The sequence below is a fragment of the Aquarana catesbeiana genome, linkage group LG12 (genome assembly GCF_042186555.1).
Source record: "Aquarana catesbeiana isolate 2022-GZ linkage group LG12, ASM4218655v1, whole genome shotgun sequence".
Taxonomy (NCBI): domain Eukaryota; kingdom Metazoa; phylum Chordata; class Amphibia; order Anura; family Ranidae; genus Aquarana; species Aquarana catesbeiana.
In genome coordinates, this window is record NC_133335.1 from 23907571 (window position 1) to 23927449 (window position 19879).

At 46.0% G+C, this 19879-nt stretch overlaps 1 protein-coding gene across 1 annotated transcript in view; it reads left to right on the top strand.

The window, feature by feature from the left end:
• The window catches only part of OPRL1 (opioid related nociceptin receptor 1), a 136585-nt gene that overhangs the window by 1198 nt on the left and 115508 nt on the right, over positions 1-19879 (top strand).

Consider the following 19879-nt stretch of genomic DNA (forward strand, 5'->3'; position numbering starts at 1 on the left):
TGAATGCCTGCGACAGGTTATACTAGGGGATACGGAGGAGGGGGGGGGTGTTGTATGATCTTTGTTATTGAAGGCCACCTCCTATTAGGTGACAACTGTCTGTCTGTGAAGCTTGCTGGAGATTTGGGGACATAGGTCTGTATATTTATTACAAATATGAATGCATAGTAAAGGCACCTGCACATAGGGCACCATATAACTGCTGCAGTTCTGGCATGGTCACACAAGTGATGTCACACTTTCGACACACGGCCGTCACATTTTTACCCAACCCTCCTCCTCTGTAAAAGGTTAGCACACTGAAGGCAGCGGAGGCATACTAGGGGTATGTAAACCATGTCTAACTGGGATCAAACATCACCAACAGTTATCATGTGGTGGACCTGTTTAGCTGTGGTGTTTGTGGTCCCTTGAAGGCCATTAACACTTCTTCCTATAAAGCTGACATGTTCTGTGGTGCTGTACTGTAGTAACTGGCGTGGAATGCTAAGGAATGGTAGAGGTGTCCATAGGTGGCATGGAATACTAAGGAATGTTAGAGATATCCATAGGTGGTAATGGCATGGAATACTAAGGAATTGTAGAAGTATCCATAGGTGGCACAGAATAATAAGGAATATTAGAAATATCCACCGGTGGCATTGAATATTAAGAAATGGTAGAGGTGTCCATAGGTGGCATGAAATACTAAGGAATGGTAGATTAGATGTGTCCATAGGTGGCATAGAATACTTAGGAATGGTAGAGATGTCCACAGGTGGCATGAAATATTAAGAAATGGTAGAGGTGTCCATAGGTGGCATGGAATACTGCCCAGGGCAGCTGTCCCTCCTGCCCACCCCTTGTCCTGGCCCTGGGTGGAATGGAATACTAGGGAATAGTAGAGGTGTTCATAGGTGGCATGAAATACAAAGGAATGGTAGAGGTGACCACAAGTGGCATGGAATATTAAGGAATGGTAAAGGGTGTCCATACGTGGCCTTGAATACTAAGCAATGGTAGAGATGTCCATAGGTGGCATGTAATACTAAAGAATAGTAGAGACATCCATTAGTGGCATGGAATATTAAGGAATAGTAGAGGTGTCTATAGGTGAAATGGGATGTTAAGGAATGATAGAGATGTTCATAGGTGGCATGAAATACAAAGGAATGGTAGAGGTGACCACAAGTGGCATGGAATATTAAGAAATGGTAAAGGGTGTCCATACGTGGCATTGAATACTAAGGGATGGTAGAGATGTCCATAGGTGGCATGAAATACTAAGGAATAGTAGAGATATCCATTGGTGGCATGGAATATTAAGGTATAGTAGAGATGTTCATAGGTGGCATGGAATACTAAGGAATAGTAGAGATATCCATTGGTGGCATGGAATACTAAGGAATGGTAGAGGTGTCCATAGGTGGCATCAAATACAAAGGAATGGTAGAGGTGTCCACAAGTGGCATGGAATATTAAGGAATGGTAGAGGTGTCCATAGGTGGCATGGAATAGTAGAGGTATCCATAGGTGGCATGGAATACTAAAGAATGGTAGAGGTGTCTAAAGGTGTTATGGAATACTAAGGAATGGTAGAGGTGTCCATAGGTGGCATCAAATACAAAGGAATGGTGGAGGTGTCCACAGGTGGCATGGAATATTAAGGCATGGTAGAGGTGTCCATAGGTGGCATTGAATACTAAGGAATTGTAGAGATGTCTATAGGTGGCATGGAATACTAAAGAATAGTAGAAGTATTCATAGGTGGCATGGAATACTAAGGAATGGTAGAGGTGTCTATAGGTGTTATGGTATACTAAGGAATGGTAGAGGTATTCATAGGTGTGTCCATAGGTGGAATGGAATACTAAAGAATGGTAGAGGTGTTCACCAAGAATGGTAGAGACGTTTATAGGTGGCATGGAATACTAAGTAATGGAAGAGGTGTCCACAGGTGGCATGGAATATTAAGAAATGGTAGACGTGTTCATAAGTGGCATTGAGTACTAAGGAATGGTAGAGGTGTCCATAGGTGGCATTAAATAGAAAGGAATGGTAGAGGTATCCACAGGTGTAATGGGAATTTAAGAAATGATGGAGGTGTCCATAGGTGGCATGGAACACTGCCCAGGGCAGCTGCCCCTCCTGCCCATCCCTGTGGTGTTCATAGGTGGCATCATGTAATACTAAGGAATGGTAGAGGTGTTCATAGGTGGCATGGAATATTAAGGAATGGTAAATGTTTCCATACGTGGCATTGAATACTAAGGAATAGTAGAGATATCCATTGGTGGCATGGAATATTAACTAATAGTAGAGGTGTTCATAGGTGTGTCCATAGCTGGAATAGAATACTAACGAATGGTAGAAGTGTTCATAAGTGGCATGGAATACTAAGGAATTATAGAGGTGTCCATATATGGCATCAAATAAAAAGGAATGGTAGAGGTGTCCACAGGTGACATAGAATATTAAGGAATGGTAGAGGTGTCCATAGGTGGCATTGACTACTAAAGAATTGTAGAGATGTTCATAGGTGGCATGGAATACTAAGGAATAGTAGAGGTGTCTATAGGTGTTATGGAATACTAAGGAATGGTAGAGGTGTTCATAGGTGTGTCCATAGGTGGAATGGAATACTAATGCCGCGTACACACGACCGGTTTTGCAGTCGGAATAAACTCCGAAGGTTTCTCTGACGAAACTCCGACGGAATTCCATTCAAGCGGTTTTGCCTACACACGGTCAACCCAAAGTCTGACCAAGTCTGACCGTCCAGAACGCGGTGACGTACAGCATGTACGACGGGACTAGAAAAAGGAAGTTCAATAGCCAGTAGCCAATAGCTTCCATCTCGTACTTGCTTTAGAGAAAGCGTCGTTTTTGGTCGGTCGGAACAGCATACAGACTGGCGGTTTTCCCGAAATATTGGAAATATTTAGAACATGTTCTATTTCTAGGTCCGTCAGAATTTTAGAAAAAAAAAGTCCAATGAGGCACACACACGATCGGAATAGACGATGAAAATCTTCCGTCTGACTTTTTCTGTCGGACATTCCGCTCGTGTGTATGGGCTTATGTAATAGTAGAGGTGTTCACAGGTGGCATGTAATACTAAGGAATGGTAGAGACGTTCATAGGTGGCATGAAGAACTAAGGAATGGTAAAGGTGTCCACAGGTGGCATGGAATATTAAGAAATGGTAGAGGTGTTCATAAGTGCCATTGAATACTAAGGAATGGTAGAGGTGTCCATAGGTGGCATTAAACACAAAGGAATGGTAGAGGTGTCCATAGGTGGCACGGAATGCTTAGGAAAAGTAGAGGTATCCATAGGTGTCCTGGAATACTAAGGAATGTTAGACGTGTTCATAAGTGTGTCCATAGGTGGCATGGAATGCTAAGGAATGTTAGAGGTGTTCATAAGTGTGTCCATAGGTGGCATGGAATGCTAAGGAATGGTAGAGGTGTTCATATGTGGCATGGAATACTAAGGAATGGTAGAGGTGTCCATAGGTGAGGTTGACCAAATATTTCCTTGAAATACATAAGCCATATACCTGATTTACCTGTGTCTATGTTGTACTTTTTAGGACACATTTCTTTTGGAAGAAAAGCTTGTTTTACAATAAATGTTGGCATTCATTAAGCGATAAGGTCCACTTGGGGCACTAGGGTTTCTTGGTATGCTCAGGACCACACTATCTATTATTGCAGGGTGTGTGAAGAAGTAAACCTACCAAAATAGTAACCTCTATAGAAGCTGGGTACATATTTGGGTTTTACATTTTAGGCTAGCAGGTGTTAGGAAGGTTCGGTTTTAGGGTCCAAGCTGTAGTTGATACTCCTTCACTACTGATTTTGGTTTTGATAAAAGTTCTGATTGAATTAGTAACACCTGTAATTTACAGGAGGTTGTGGAGAGCTGACTCATTTAGTCTGTTCCTAATCAGTCTATATGTAATGCCTAATGCCGCGTACACACGAGCGGACTTTACGGCGTACTTTGCCCGGCGGACTGGATTTCGTCGGACAATTCGATGTGTGTGGGCTCCAGCGGACTTTGTTTTCTCAAAAGTTGGACGGACTTAGATTTTAAACTTGTTTAAAATTTATCCGTTGAAATCGAGTCCGGTCGAAAAGTCCGCTCGTCTGTATGCTAGTTCGACGGACAAAAAGGCACGCTAGGGCAGCTATTGGCTACTGGCTATGAACTTCCTTGTTTTAGTCCGGTCGTACGTCATCACGTACGAATTCGACGGACTTTGGTGGATTGTGTGTAGGCAAGTCCGTTCATTCACAAAGTCCGTCGGAAAGTACGTCGAAAAATCCGCCGGGCAAAGTCCGCCGTAAAGTCCGACCGTGTGTACGCGGCATAAGGATTACGCAGTCATCCAACCATAGATATAGGAGGGAAATTGGCCACTAAATGTAATCTATCTATCCATCTTCTGTGTTATACCTTATAAACTGGCAAAACTTTACTTTTTTTTTTTTTAGTTTTGAATGGAGTTGGGGGTGTTATGCCGTGTATACACGGGCGAACTTTTCGGCATCAAAGGTCCGACGGTCTTTCCGTCGGACTTTCGATGGACTCTTGACGGACTTTCGAACGAATGGACTTTCCTACACATGATCACACCAAAGTCCGACGGATTCGTACGTGATGACGTATGACCGGACTAAAAGAAGGAAGTTGATAGCCAGTAGCCAATAGCTGCCATAGCGCCGGTTTTCGTCCGTCGGACTAGCATACAGACGAGTGGATTTTTCGACCGGACTCGAGTCCATCGGAAAGATTTGAAACATGTTTCAAATCTAAGGTCCGTCTGATTTTCACCCGAAAAAGTCCGCTGCAGGTCCGATGAAGCCCACACACGGTCGGATTGTCCGACGGATTCGTCCCGTTGGACCAGTCTGGTCGAAAAAGTCCGCCCGTGTGTACACGGCATTAGGCTCTTGGTCAAGTTTTTCTTGCTATCTATGTTCCTGCTGGTTAGATTAATCCTCTCTATTTTTCTTCTGACACCGAGACAGAGAGTGATGGGAAAACACTAAATTTTATCAAATGCATAAATAATTTTCCTTTCCTGGAGCCAGTCCATGGCTGCATACATATTGTAGTATGCAGCCATGTTGGCGCCAGGAAAATGGGAAACTGTATGAAATACTTACCGTAATTTTCATTTCCTGGAGCCCATCCATGGCAACATACATATGGTAGTAGGCCACCATGTTGGCATCAGGAAAACGCAAAACTGTATCAAATACATACCGTAATTTTCCTTTCCTGGAGCCAATCCATTGCAGCATACATATGGTAAGTGTGCTACCATGTTGGCACCAGGAATACAGAAAATTGTATCAAGTACTTATTATAATTTTCCTTTCCTGGAGCCAATCCATTGCAGCATACATATAGTAGTGTGCTGCCATGTTGGCACCAGGAAAATGGAAAATTGTATCAAAGACTTATGGTAATTTTCCTTTCCTGGAGCCAATCCATTGCAGCATACATATGCTTGTGTGCTGCCATGTTGGCACCAGGAATACAGAAAATTGTATCAAATACTTATCAAAATGTTTCTTTCCTATTGCCAGTCCATGGCAACATACTAACAAATGTATGCTGCCAGGAAATCCAGTTGTCCCCAGAGCAAGAAGTAATGGGGAATCTTCCAATGGAGTGAAATATTCAGGTTACAGCTGCCTGTCCTCATGTTGTGGAGATTTCCTCTCACTTCCTGTTGATCTTTCGAGACAGGAAGTAAAGGGAAATCTCCCCAGCAGGGCGGTGAAAAATTTTTAAAAAAATCTTTTTTCAGTTTTTTTCTCAGTGTGGCTCAGACAGTGCCATATTTTGTATAGTGAAGGTGGGTAAAGGGAGGTGTTTAGGCAGCATACTTAATTTGGGAATGGCTCGGGAGGTATGGTGTGACAGCAATATCTGATTATGTGGTTTGAAAAGGCATCTGTGGATTTATCTCTTTTGTGGCTATTGATGGATATATTTAACCACATGCTTACTGGGCACTTTCACCTCCTTCCACCCCCGGCCAATTTTCAGCTTTCAGCGTTGTCGCACTTTGAATGACAATTACACGGACATGCTACACTGTACCCATATGAAATTTTTAAAAAATTTTCCCCCCCACACACAAATAGAGCTTTCTTTTGATGGTCTTTAATCATACCAAATATTTTGAAAAAAAAATGTTTTTCAAAGTTTGTTATAAAATTTTGCAAACAGGTAGTTTTTCTCCTTCACTATTGTGCACTGATGTGGCTGCACTGATGGGCACTGATGAGGCTGCACTGATGGGCACTGATAGGCTGCACTGATGGGCACTGATGAGGCTGCACTGATGGGCACTGATGAGGCTGCACTGATGAGCACTGATGAGGCGGCGCTGAGGAGGCAGCATTGATGGGCATTGATGTGTGCCGATGAGGCAGCATTGATGAGCATTAATGGGCTCTGATATGCGGCACTGGTGGGCACTGATAGGTGGCATTGATGGGCACTGATAGTCAGCACTGATAGGTGACACTAATGAGGAGGCACTGAGTGGCATCACTGGTGGGCACTGATTGGCATCACTGGTGGGCACTGATTGGCATCACTGGTGGGCACTGTTGGGACTGCACTGATAATCAGCGTGAGGAAAGGAAAGCCGATAACGGGCTTGTGTTTACATCGTGATCAGCTGTGATTGGACACAGCTGATCACATGACAAAGATTGGCTCTTTACCCCAATCTGTGATCAGCTGTGCCTGGGCGCAATCACAGGAGGATGTCTTATAATGCCCTCCCAGAACTGGCCGGCACGCTGTAGCTGTTATTCGGCTATAGCATGGTCAGCAAGTGGTTGAATAAAAGTTTTTCTACCCAGAGTTCAGCTTTTCTGCCTGGGGGGGATTAAAAGTCAGCAGCTACAAATACTTTTATTATATAGACACTTGCCTGTCCAAGAAGCCCCGTGATGTCGGCACCCCAGACGATTTTTTGGATTTGATGTCGGGTGCTGCCACCGCCATTCGTCGTAAGGGAGCCGCCGTCACAGCTGGCTCTCCACTGCGCATGCGCAAAGCGCGCTGTATTTTATAGTTGGCCCGGCGGCAAGGGAAGGAGGAGGCGGGCCAAACATCCGAGGGATGTTTGGCCCGCCTCTGTCTCGACGGAAGTGGGGAAGGGTACCTGTCGAAAAACAGATACCCATTCCCCCCTCCCCCCTGAACGGTGCCAAATGTGGCACCAGAGGAGGGGAGGAAGCAGATCAGCGGAAGTTCCACTTCTGGGTTTCTGCTTTAAGGTGATATTTTTAGAGCTATGTAATGAGTAGAGAACGTAAACCTTTATGAAACAGGGGGCTGACCTTCTTTTAAAAAGCTAGACCTTGAGCTGTTATACTGACCCCCCCCCCCATGGGATTCAGCCCTTTCTTTGTTGCTGAATTGACACGAGTGCGTGCTCTGGATCCTTGGTTCAAACTATTGAAGTTAAAGTGTCAGTATGAGGGTAAAGGGTCAGTAAGAGGGTAAAGGGTCAGTATGATAGCCAGATGATTAGCATTTTCTGGAGAGGTTTCCTGTAAGATTATAGTGCTAGAGTTATAAGTGTTATATGCTAAGACAAAAATTAAAGCATCCCTGTAATAATTAACATAGGTACGTAACATATTTTTTTTTAATGCAAGCAGTGTACTGTAAGTACCTGAATCTGTACTGCTATCAGCCTCCTAAGCAGCCCCTTTTTAAAGCAGGTTTGGAATGTGAGAGCACAAGAAGCTAATCAGTTCTTGTGCTGACATAATTGCATGCTGACAGGAGGAAAGAGCAGAATGACAGAGAGATGAACACACCACCACCGTACTGCTTCTCATTTCACTGTCCAGTCACAGTCTGGGGGGCTGGTCCGGGATTACCAAGGTTGGAAGATGCTGATCATTAGACGGTGGACGTCCAGCAGCAGTAAAAAAAAGTTTTGGAGGGGCAAATCTCTGGATTGGAGCTGAATATTGCAGCAATAGCTGGTTTTAATGGACCTTTAATGGACTAATGGGAGATGCAGACTAGAATACTGCAATCACTGAGCAGCAAATGATATCACCTGTGATGTATTTCAGTTATTTTGCAAACCTGGCCTGTTAGTGGGCCCTGAGGACAGGAGTTGAGAACCACTGAAAAACCCAAGAGCAAAAAAAATTTAACAAATTGCATCTTACCAGTCCTTAGATGTAGTGGCTGCATTACTTTTTTTATTTCCAGGGTTTTTATCACCTGGTGATCCTGCCGGTAACAAACTTCCTGTCCTAGGTAACAACACTCAGTGTCCATACAGAACCACAGAATGCCTCCCCCTCTCCTCATGCCTAGATCATAGGAAGAGGGGTTCTAAAGTCCAGTGGAAGGGACAGTGGTGGCTGGTGGGTTATTTCTTTTGGGGGGGGCGGCAAACAAACAGCACCCCCCCCACACGGCGTGGCAAGGCACTGAAACAGCAGCACCCCCCCGCGGGCGGTCCCGCACTTACCCGCTCGTGTGGCGGGGCTATGGTGTCCTCTCCTCCTCTCTTCCTCTCCTGAAGTGCGGGCAGCATCCGTGGCGTCTCCGGTGTCCGCTCCTCCAGATTCCTTCGCTGTCTCCCCTCTTCCGCCAAAGCGCTAGGCATCCAATAGGATCGCCTGATGCTATGGCCAATCAGGAAACAGGTCTCACAGACCTGCCTCCTGATTGGCAGGTAGGACCTTTAGTGTGATAATAACGAAAATTCATTCGCTATGGCCACACAACTGGGTGGCCTTGGAGCGCAATGCTCTGCGCTCCGAGGCCACCCTTTTTTGAAGCCTATTAGGGCCTCTGGCTCTAATCATGTGCTTCAAAAAAACACCCACCCCACATTGGAATCCTTAGTCTGGTACCATTGATATGTAGATCAGGGGGCTGGACGCATGGATAGGGGAGGTGGGAAGAGTAGTTCCATCATTGGTGTCAGTGGGAGGAATAGTGCCCCTTCACTGGTGTCAGTGGGAGGAATAGTGCCCCATCATTGGTGTCAGTGGAAGGAATAGTGTCCCATCATTGGTGTCAGTGGAAGGAATAGTGCCCCATCATTGGTATCAGTGGGAGGAATAGTGCCCCATCATTGCTATCAGTGGGAGGAATAGATCCCCATCATTGGTGTCAGTGGAAGGAATAGTGCCCCATCAGTGGTGTCAGTGGGAGGAATAGTGCCCCACCCATCATTGGAGCACAGGTGTGTCAGGAGGAGGCTGTCTCTGGAGCTGCTGCAGATCCGTGTGAGAGGGGACTGGTGAGGAAAACTATCCCAGCTCTCCTGGCCCCTTTCTGGGGAAGCCATGGAGGCCAGCAGGGCCTCTCCTGCTGGAAGCTCCCAGCCATCTCCTGGGCCGTCGGTTGACATGCCTTCCTCTGTACAAACCATGGCTTGTGATCTTTCTGCCCCTGGTAAGGATGAAGGCTCAGAGGCAATTCAGGAGCGAGTGGTGGCCGGGATTAAAGCCCTGAATAGAGAAAGAGACAAGCTCTATAAACTGAGAGCGGAGCTGAAGCGCCTGAGAAGGCAGCGTGAGGGCTTACATAGCCAGAAACGAGGGTCCATGGATCCGGAGATCCAACTGGCCAAGGTCCGGGTTGAACATCAGGAGACCATTGTGTCCATCATGGAAGGAAGAGATGGGCCATTTAAGGAAAAGTTTTACAATGATAAAAGGTTTGCGAGGATGACAAAGATGGAGGTGGAGGAGGAGACCCCCAGTTCTGACCCCCTGCCCCCTCAGGTAGAGGTAAGCAGCCCCATGCCTTCCCAGGACTCAGGAGGCATGCTCAAGGTAATCCAGGCAATGGAGTCTCCTTTGCGGGGTGATCAGCTGGTGTTCCATGAGGAGGACATAACAGATAATGTGCCTGACAAGGTAAAGCCCGTCAAGCCCCATGTGGTGCATAAAACAGTTTTTGTGACTGATACTGACAATGTGCCCAGTGACAATCAGGCTGCTAGTCCTATGTGTAGCAATGCTGTGCCTGCTGATGCTGCAGTACAGCAAAGTTTGCATTTAAAAAATGACATTCCTGCAGATGAACTGCAACATTCAGCAGAGCCTATTAACCCCCATTTAGCTGAATCTGAAGCTGTTTGCCCCAAACCTGCTGAAGACTCTACAGCACAGCTTCAGGAGACAGCTGGCATTGCAGCAGAAACTGTGACTATTCCTGATAAGAATGTGGATATTTGTGTGACTGATAAAAATCATCCCAGTACAAGTGTGATGAACAATGGTCCCAGTACAAGTGTGATGGACAGTCCTACCAACTCCGTTCAAGTAGTGAATAATAATAGTAACGTACAGACTGCTGTAACTTCAGTGTGGGGCCTTGGCCCTGATAAACCCACATTTGCTCAGGTGGTACGCTCTGCTCCTGGTAGCTCCGCCCCCAAGCGGGGTTTCCCCCTGCAGCCTACCACTTTGGGCACCCCGGGATCTGGTCTTGGGTCTCTGGCTTCTGCTGGGGGTCCGAGAAGAAATGTGGTAATTCTCAAATGGGAAGGTGGTGCGATCCCTCCAGCACGGCGTGCAGTGGTGGATTTGATTTTAGAGATGGGTTTTGGGGCAAATGACCTGTATGCTCTAATACATGTAGCTGGGACACGGGATTATACCATTAGTTTCACCAGGCCAGAGGGTCTTGACCTGTTCTGGGAGCGATATGAGGCTCGGTGCAGGTCAAGACCTGAATGGGAAGGTCTGGCCCCAGTTGCGGTTTCGCAAAGGTCAACGGTGAAAAAGATAACCATCATACTCACTAATGAGAGTGTTCCTGCTCGGGACCTAGAGGTCTGGTTAAGGAACTATGGTGAGGTTTTGACTAAGCCCAGTAAAATCCTTGATGAGCGTAACATCTGGACTGGGGGTTGGTCGGTTACAGTCAGGTTGGCCAGGGATGGGAATGTTGTCCGTCACCTGCCCTCCTCAGCTTTTATAGGGAGGGATAGGATGACTATTTTCTACCCTGGTCAGCCGAAGCTGTGTCACCGCTGTGGAGAAAAGGGGCATTTGAGCTCTTCCTGTTCAGCCTTGATATGTTCAGTGTGTCGGGGTCAGGGTCATATGGCTAAGGACTGCACCGAGATGATCAGGTGCAACCTGTGCCTGCGCCTTGGCCACCCCTACAGCAGGTGTCCTGAAGCCTGGCACAATATGGAGAAGGAGGTAATTGATGACATGTCAAGGCTGGACAGGATGGAGGGTGAGGCCCCTGGTGTACCATCCTCCTCTGCGGTGACCGTCTCCCCTGGTCCTGCTCAGGATCCCTCTCCAGTTCCTGTGGCCACCCCTCATATGTCTGTAAGTATTCCTTCTGTATCTGTATCTGTCTCCCCCCAGCCTACTGTACCCTCTCCTCTTGTGTCAGAACCTTCCAAGTCTGTGCCCCCTGAGTCAGTTACCCCCCAGGAGTCTACCCCTCCTAAGTCTGATTCAAAGGGAGCACCCCCCCCACCAGCAGTAATAGTGGGTACTAAAAAGGTTGCTTCTTCCTCTGTAAAGAAGTCTTCTGTAAAGACTTCACAGAAAAAAGTAAGAGATGAGGGCATCTCTGAAGCTGACCTGCAGTACCTGGAGGAGAGAAGGAAGGTTGGGAAGCGGAAGAAGCAGGTGGTGAGGACAGAACAGGCTCCAGTGCCTGTCTCCAACCGGTATAGGTCCTCTAATTGGGATATCTCTTCATCTGGAGCTTCTTCGGAGCGAAGTTCTGATTCCGAAATGGAGTTTGAGGCGGCCTCAAGAAAGAGAGAGGCTTCTGGTGATGAGCAGCAGAGGGGAGCTAAGAAGCAAACCACCCAATAACCCAAATGGCGGTTCCCCCTCCGTTAAAAGTGGTGACAATAAATGTCGCCAGCATTAAGTCAGTAAGAGCTCGTTCTATGGCCTTCTTTTTGTTCAGCCAATTAGATGCTGAAATTTTATTTTTGCAAGAGACTAGGCTCACCTCCTTGGCAGATATTCATATGGCCAAGAGAGAGTGGAGGTATGGTCCATCTTACTGGTCTCTTGCGGCCGAGCCTTACGGCGGTGTGGCGGTGTTGTTTAAAACCGGCATGGTAACTGTCCGGCGGGTTATTGAGGTGGAGATTGGGAGATGTATGGTCTTAGACGTCCTTGTGGGAGGGCAGGACCTGCGCCTAATTAATGTTTATGGACCGCACACAAAGTGGGACAGGAAATGCCTTTTTACAAGGATCAAGCCATTTCTTTTTACATCCCGGCAAGTGGTCTTTGGAGGTGACTTTAATACAGTAACTAGGCCCAAGGACAGGAAGGACTTCAAGGACAGGCTGGGATATGATAGCGTTTTTTTAAATAGTATGGTTAGGGATGCTGGTCTTGTGGATGTGCACATTAAGCACCTCCCGGATGACACTGGGTTCACCTTTCATCGAGGTAATAGTCAGAGTAGAATAGATAGGTTTTTTTTGAAGGAGACCTCTGCTTTCTCACCCCCAGTGGTGCAGGCAGTAGAGTTCTCTGATCACTGTATGCTATCTGTGGTCCTGAATGCTTCAGACGCCCCTCAGAGGGGCAAGGGCATCTGGAGATTGAATTCGACTCTACTCAAGGAAGAACATGTTAGACAATCCTTTGAGGAATTCTTTCAGGCACAGGTGACCATCCTGGACTTTTGTAGCAGCAAGGCTGAGTGGTGGGAGCTGACCAAAAAGAGGATTGCTGGATTCTTCAGGGGCCTAGCCAATAGAAAGCAGTTTAATAAATACATGACCTACCAACGTTTACGGAGGAAGCTGGATATTCTTGTCTCGAGAGGAGGAGATCCTGGGGCAATCTCCGAAGTGAAACTCCTTCTCAGGAAGTGTCAATATGACCGGCATGCCTCTTTGGTTCTGGAGAGGGACTATGGGAAGTACCACTCGCCTGACCCTTACCAGAACTGCAAACAAGGTGTAGCTGTTAAAACGGTCGTTGGCCTTAAGGACAGTACAGGTTCCTTGACAAAGTCCAGGTCAGGGATTCTGGAGGTCGTGAGGTCCTTTTATGCTGACCTTCTTGGGAGGAAAGAGCTTGACCGTGACAAGATGGAAAGCTTTTTGGACTCTACTCCAGGTCTAAATGATGAAGATGTCCCATTGATGAATTTGACAGAGGAGATCACAGTTGAAGAGGTGATAAGGGCAATTGAACAGCTTGCCATCAAAAAATCACCTGGACCGGATGGCTTGACGGCTGAGTTTTACAAAGCTTTTAAGTCTATTCTGGCCCCACATTTGGTAGAGGTTTTTAACAGTTGCCTTACTGAGGGGGTACTTCCCTCTTCCATGAGGCACTCAGCTGTGATTCTTCTTTCAAAGGGTAAAGATCCTTCGATGATTGAGAATTGGCGCCCCATCAGCCTTCTTAATGTCGATAGAAAGATACTGGCAAAGATCATTTTCTGGCGCCTATCGCCAGTAGCAGAGTCTTTGCTTTCTCGCCATCAGCACTGTTCGGTCCAGGGTAGGTGCACCTTCACAGCAGTTTTAGCTGTCCGGGAGGCCTTGGAGCGGTGCAGGGCTGCAGGCTGGGGAAAGTATTTGCTGACATTGGATCAGGCAAAGGCTTTTGATCGTGTTAACCATGAGTACCTGTGGTTGCTCCTTAGTAAGTACGGTCTGCCGGGTGGTTTTGTCGATTGGTTAAAAGTCTTGTATGAGGGGGCAGAGAGCTTTCCTCTTGTTAATGGTTGGGTTGGGCAGTCCTTTGAGGTTGGCTCCGGGGTGCGCCAGGGTTGTCCCCTGAGTCCCCTGCTCTATGTGTTTGCAATCGACCCCTTCATCAGGAGGCTAGAGAGCGGCATGTTGTGTGGGGTGCCAGTGGGGCTTCCGGGTGAGCCGCCTTTGAGGGTTGTTGCCTATGCGGACGATGTGTCGGTGATTGTCACCGGGGCGGATGAAGCAGAGGAGGTGGTCTCTCTGACATCACGGTATTCTGAAGCATCAGGCTCCAAGATCAATCAGGAAAAGAGTGAAGTTTTCTGGATGGGAAAGGAAGGTGAGGGGTTTGATCTCCCGGACACCTTTCCAGTGCCCCAGGAAAGAATTAAGATTTTAGGCATTGAATTTGGACCTGGCGATTATGGCCTCAAAAACTGGGAAGGCAGACTGGAAATTGCCAATACTAAGGTGGTCAGCTGGAAGAGATGGAAGTTATCTATGAGGGAAAGGGTTGATCTGATTAAGACTTACCTGATTCCGATCTTCTTGTATGTCAGCTTTGTCTGCATCTTGCCAGTGTCTCTCTATGCTAGGGTCAGTAGTGTGTTCTTCCAGATGTTGTGGGGGAACAGACTGAACCCCATCAAGAGGAATGTCACCTATCTATCCAGGAGGGAGGGTGGCTTAGGTATGGTCAACCCAGTTCTTTTCTTTTCACTGCTTTTTCTCAAGTTTAATATTGGTAATATGCTTGCAGTGGAACCTCCTGGATGGGCAGGCATATTTAGATCTTGGTTTAGGCCTTTTCTACGACTTTGGGAAGAAGGTGGCCAAGTGAAGAATCTCAGGGGTCATCGTGGTCAGCTACCAGCCTATGTCGCTTCGTGCCTGAAGTTACTACGGCAGTGGCGATTGTCGGCTGAAGATCTCAGATCGGTTCCGAGGAAAGTCCTTATGAGTCGAGTCTTGAGCGAAGTCTTTCATGACCCACTGGCCTTAAGGGATTGCCCAGGCCCAGTTTTGAGGGCAGGGTTAAGACTTATTAATTTGGACAGAGTACCCCCTAAATTCAGGGATCTGGCCTGGTTGTGCTTCCATGGGAGACTCTATGTTAGGGGCAATTTGAAATTCCGCAGTGGGGTGGATCGTAGCTGTCCTCGGGAGGAGTGTGCAGGTGAGGAGGAGACTATGGACCATTTTCTGCTTCATTGCCCTTTTAACATAGAGGTGTACAAACAGGTGGGACGGGCCCTCGGTGTCCCTTTCCTCTCCAGGCTGGGTTATGCTGAGTGGGTGTACGGAGCATTCAATACTGGTGGGGTTTTTTGTTTGGATACACTTTTTCTAGTTAGCCTAGTAGTCCGTTATTTCACTTGGAACGCACGGTGTCAGGTCTGCATTCGGCGTAAAATCCTTCCTGTTCAGGTGGTGGTGTATGACATTTTGCATGAGGTGGAGAAGATTCGGGTGCTCGAGAGAGACAAGCGGAGTCAGGGGGCTTGGTTGAAGGCGTGGAGGGGTTTCAAGCCTCCCTGACTGCCAGGAGTCTCTTTCCCGGGTGTGGCTCTCTGTCTCTTATCACCCTAGATTATTATTTTTTTGGATTAATTTTTGATAAATGGCTGCATACATAGGTGATGGGTTGTGCCTCTTAGGCCCTCTCTGCTGCTTTATGTAAATAATTTTGGTAGTGGATTATGTATATATTGTATATATTCTGAACATGGATGTGTATTCCTTGGATTTCTGTTGAAGTTTTGTACTATGGTTTTGTTTTTTACTTTTGTATAAAATTGGTTGCTTGATTCTTTTAATAAAAGATCAATAGTGCCCCATCATTGGTATCAGTGGGAGGAATAGTGCCCCATCATTGCTATCAGTGGGAGGAATAGTGCCCCATCATTGGTGTCAGTGGAAGGAATAGTGCCCCATCATTGGTATCAGTGGGAGGAATAGATCCCCATCATTGATGTCAGTGGAAGGAATAGTGCCCCATCATTGGTGTCAGTGGAAGAAATAGTGCCACAAGGGCCAGGTAAATGCAAGCAAAGGGCTGCATCCAGCCCACGGCCCACTGTTTGGAGACCATTGGTTTGTAGCAAGCATAATTCTATCACATTTTGGGTGCTAATTAAAAAAAAAAACAAGAAAACAATTACATTGTAGCTGTGGCCAGTAGGAGGAGGAATAGTGCCCATTCATTGATATTAGTGGAATGAATGGTTCCCCATCATTGGTGTCAGCAGGAGGAATAGGGCCCCATCATTGTTATCAGTGGAAGGAATAGTGTCCTATCATTGTTGTCAGTGGAAGGAATATTGCCCCATTGTTGATGCCATGATAGTACCCCATCACTGGTATTGGTGAGAAGAATAGTGCCCCATCATTGGTATCAGTGGGAGGAATAGTGCCCCATTGTTGGTGTCAGTGGGAGGAATAGTGCTCCATCATTGGTTTCAGTAGGAGGAATAGTGCCCCATCATTGTTGTCAGTAGGAGGAATAGTGCCCCATCATTGGTGTCAGTGGGAGGAATAGTGCTCCATCATTGGTATCAGTGGGGAGGAATAGTGCCCCATCATTGTTGTCAGTAGGAGGAATAGTGCCCCATCATTGGTGTCAGTGGGAGGAATAGTGCTCCATCATTGGTATCAGTGGGGAGGAATAGTGCCCCATCATTGTTGTCAGTAGGAGGAATAGTGCCCCATCATTGGTATCAGTGGGAGGAATAGTGCCCCATTGTTGGTGTCAGAGGAAGGAATAGTGCCCCATTTTTGGGGTCAGTGGGAGGAATAGTGCCCCATCATTGGGAGGAATAGTGCTCTATCATTGGTATCAGTAGAAGGAATAGTGCCCCATCATTGGTGTCAGCGGGAGGAATTGGGCCCCGTCATTGGTGTCAGTGGAAGGAATAGTGCCCCATCATTGGTGTCAGTGGGAGGAATAGTGCCCCATCATTGGTGTCAGTGGGAGGAATAGTGCCCCATCATTGGTGTCAGTGGGAGGAATAGTGCCCCATCATTGGTGTCAGTGGAAGGAATAGTGCAACATATGGTTTGTGTCAGAGGGAGACAACTGTTTGGAGGCTTTTGGCTTATAGTAACCAAAACTCTTTTACATTTTGGGCACAGATCTATCATTTACATCATTTGATCTGGCTCACCAATAACCAAGTGATACTCTGACACTGGTAGACTGTTCCTACGGGAAGAACAAAAATGGATCCTTCGGAATGGACTTTCCCAGATTGTTATTGTTTCCTTACCCGGAACATAAGCATGCACCTTTCGACAAAACCAGTGTGCATATCAATAGAGAGACTTTTCTTCTGTCTTTCTGTGGTTGGAAGACCAAGGGTTGTCCTACCACCATGGATGGCCTTTGTAAATTAAAAATATCATTACAGTGTTTTAAAATGAGCACAATGGTATTTTACCCCCCGCTCTCATTGGTTCCTTCTTCTGACCTCCATCCATTACAGAATGCGGTAGTGACATGGGAGTTTGGTGACAAAAGTGGCACGGAAGATGAGGACATACTTTTTTTTTTTTTTATGGTGGCAGGTTTGCATCAGGTTTGGTGGAATTACCAACTCGTCTCTCTGCTCTCTCCTCCTGTCTTTTCTTTTCCCCACAAACGTTACTAGACAGTAGAAGAAGTAGAAGAAGAAGGAGACTGATGAGCTCATACCTCTTCTCGTATCAGCGTGGTCCTTATCACGTGAGCACATCTAATGGGCTCTGTGTGTTGTTTCTCCTCTTTCCAGTCTAAGCTTTGCTGTACCAGGTGAAATTCAGGCTGTATAAAAACAAATAACATTTATTAAGGTTTTAATGAATATAAAGCTGCATGGATTTGCGTCTTTTATATTTGCCTTGAAATAAAAGTTTAAAGAAGAGTTTGAGGTATGGATGTACAGCGGGGGGGGGGGGGGGGGGAATAATTATTTGATCCCCTACAGATTTACAAAGACAAAGACCCACTTACAAAGAAATGAAGGGTCTATAAATTTTTTTTTTATCATAGGTGTAATTTAAATGATAGAGACAGAATATCACCCAAAAATCCAGAAAAAAAACACACATGATACAAATGTTATAAATTGAGTTGCAGTTCAGTGAGTAAAATAAGTATTTGATCCCCAAGAAAAACATGACTTAGTACTTGGTGGAGAAACCCTTGTTGGGAAGCACAGAGGTCAGACGTTTCTTGTAGTTGGTGACCAGGTTTACACACATCTCAGGAGGGATTTTGGTCCACTCTCCTTTACAGATCTTCTGTAAATCCTAAAAGGTTTCTTGGCTGTCTCTTGGCATCTCGAAGTTTTAGCTCCCTCTATAAATGTTCTATAGGATTAAAGTCTGGAGACTGGCTAGGCCACTCAATGACCTTAATGTGCTTCTTCTTAAGCCACTCCTTTGTCGCCTTGGTGTTATGTTTTGGGTCATTGTCATTCCGGAAGACTCATTCACCACCCATCTTCAGTGTTCTGGCTGAGTGAAAAAGGTTCTCATCCAAGATTTTACAATACATGGCCCCATGCATTGGCCCCTCAATGCGGCAAAGTCGGCCTGTACCTTTAGCAGAGAAACAGCCCCAAAGCATCATGTTTTCACTTCTGTGCTTGACTGTAGGGATGATGTTCTTAGGGTCATAGTCAGAATCTGTCTCATCCAACCATAGCACTTTCTCCCAATCCTTCTCTGAATTATTAAGACGTTCATTTGGCAAACTTCAGACGGGCCTGTACATGTGCCTTCTTGAGGACCTTGCAGGCGCTGCATGATTTCAATCCATGGTGGCGTATTGTGTTACCAATGGTTTGTTTGGTGCCTGTGGTCCCAACTGCCTTGAGATCATTCACAAGCTCCTCCCATGTAGTTCTGGGCTGATCCCTCACTTTTCTCATGATCATCCTCACCCCATGAGGCCAAATCCTGGAGCTCCAGACCGAGGGCGATTGATGGTTATTTTGTATTTCTTCCATTTGTGAATAATCGCTCCAACAGTTGTCTCCTTCTCACCAAGCTTCTTGCTGATGGTCTTGTAGCCCATTCCAGCCTTGTGCAGGTCTACAATCTTGTCCCTGACATCCTTTGACAGCTCTTTGGTCTTGCCCATGATGGTGAGGTTTGAATGGAAGAAAGAGATTCTGTGGACAGGTGTCTTTTATACACATAACGAGTTGTCGTTAGGAGCACCTTCTTAAATGGACAGGACTATCTGTGTACCACATGAACACCTACTGTAGCCAGTCTGTGGGAGCCAGAATTATTGTTGGTTGGTATAAACTTGGTTTATAACATTTGTATCATGTGTTTTTTCTGCATTTTTGGTTGATATTCTGTCTCTATCAATTAAAATACACCTATGATAAAAATTATAGACCCTTCATTTCCTTGTAAGTGGGCAAATTTACAAAATCTGCAGGGGATCAAATAATTATTTGCCCCACTGTATTTTACATATTTAATCCCGGAATGGCACCTGTGTCAAGCAGGCAACCTCATGTGTTTACAATGCAGTAGGGTAACTGCTCGGCACGGGACCCAGAAGCTAGTGGAGATCACTGAAGTAGATGTGATTTCCAGCTTCTAGAGGGTTCCCACAAGTATGGTACATGCATAGTTACATTTTCATTCCAATATATACGGTTCCCATGAGACTTTCAAGGCAATGTAGACATACATTGCCTTGAAAGTCCCATGAGAACCGTATACTGTATATTGGAATACATATTTGATCTAGAGATGGCGGCAATGTAAAACCAAACCACTTTCATCCTTTTTGGATCAATACCATAGTTACAGTACATTGGTCCAAACAGGAACAATGTAACTATGTAAAATTATCCTTACCTGGAACTGGTTCCTTTGGTAGGACCTTCCCGTTGGTGATACCACGCACACATTCTGCACAGTTACTCAGCTGAGATGTACATGACAGGTGCTCTTTGTTACTAATTTATGTTTTTTATGGAAATGTTTATGAACAGGGTGTCATTTCTTTGTAGCAGGCCTTTAATCCTTCTGGGAATAAAGTAGTTTAGAAAATAGGAGTGGGGAAAATGGATCTCCTGGCTGCTTAGTGACAGTTTATTTTATGGCCCGGCGCTTTCCCAGGTGTGATGGTTTATTGCATCCTTTATGCTAAATGCATTAAACAATCAGCGA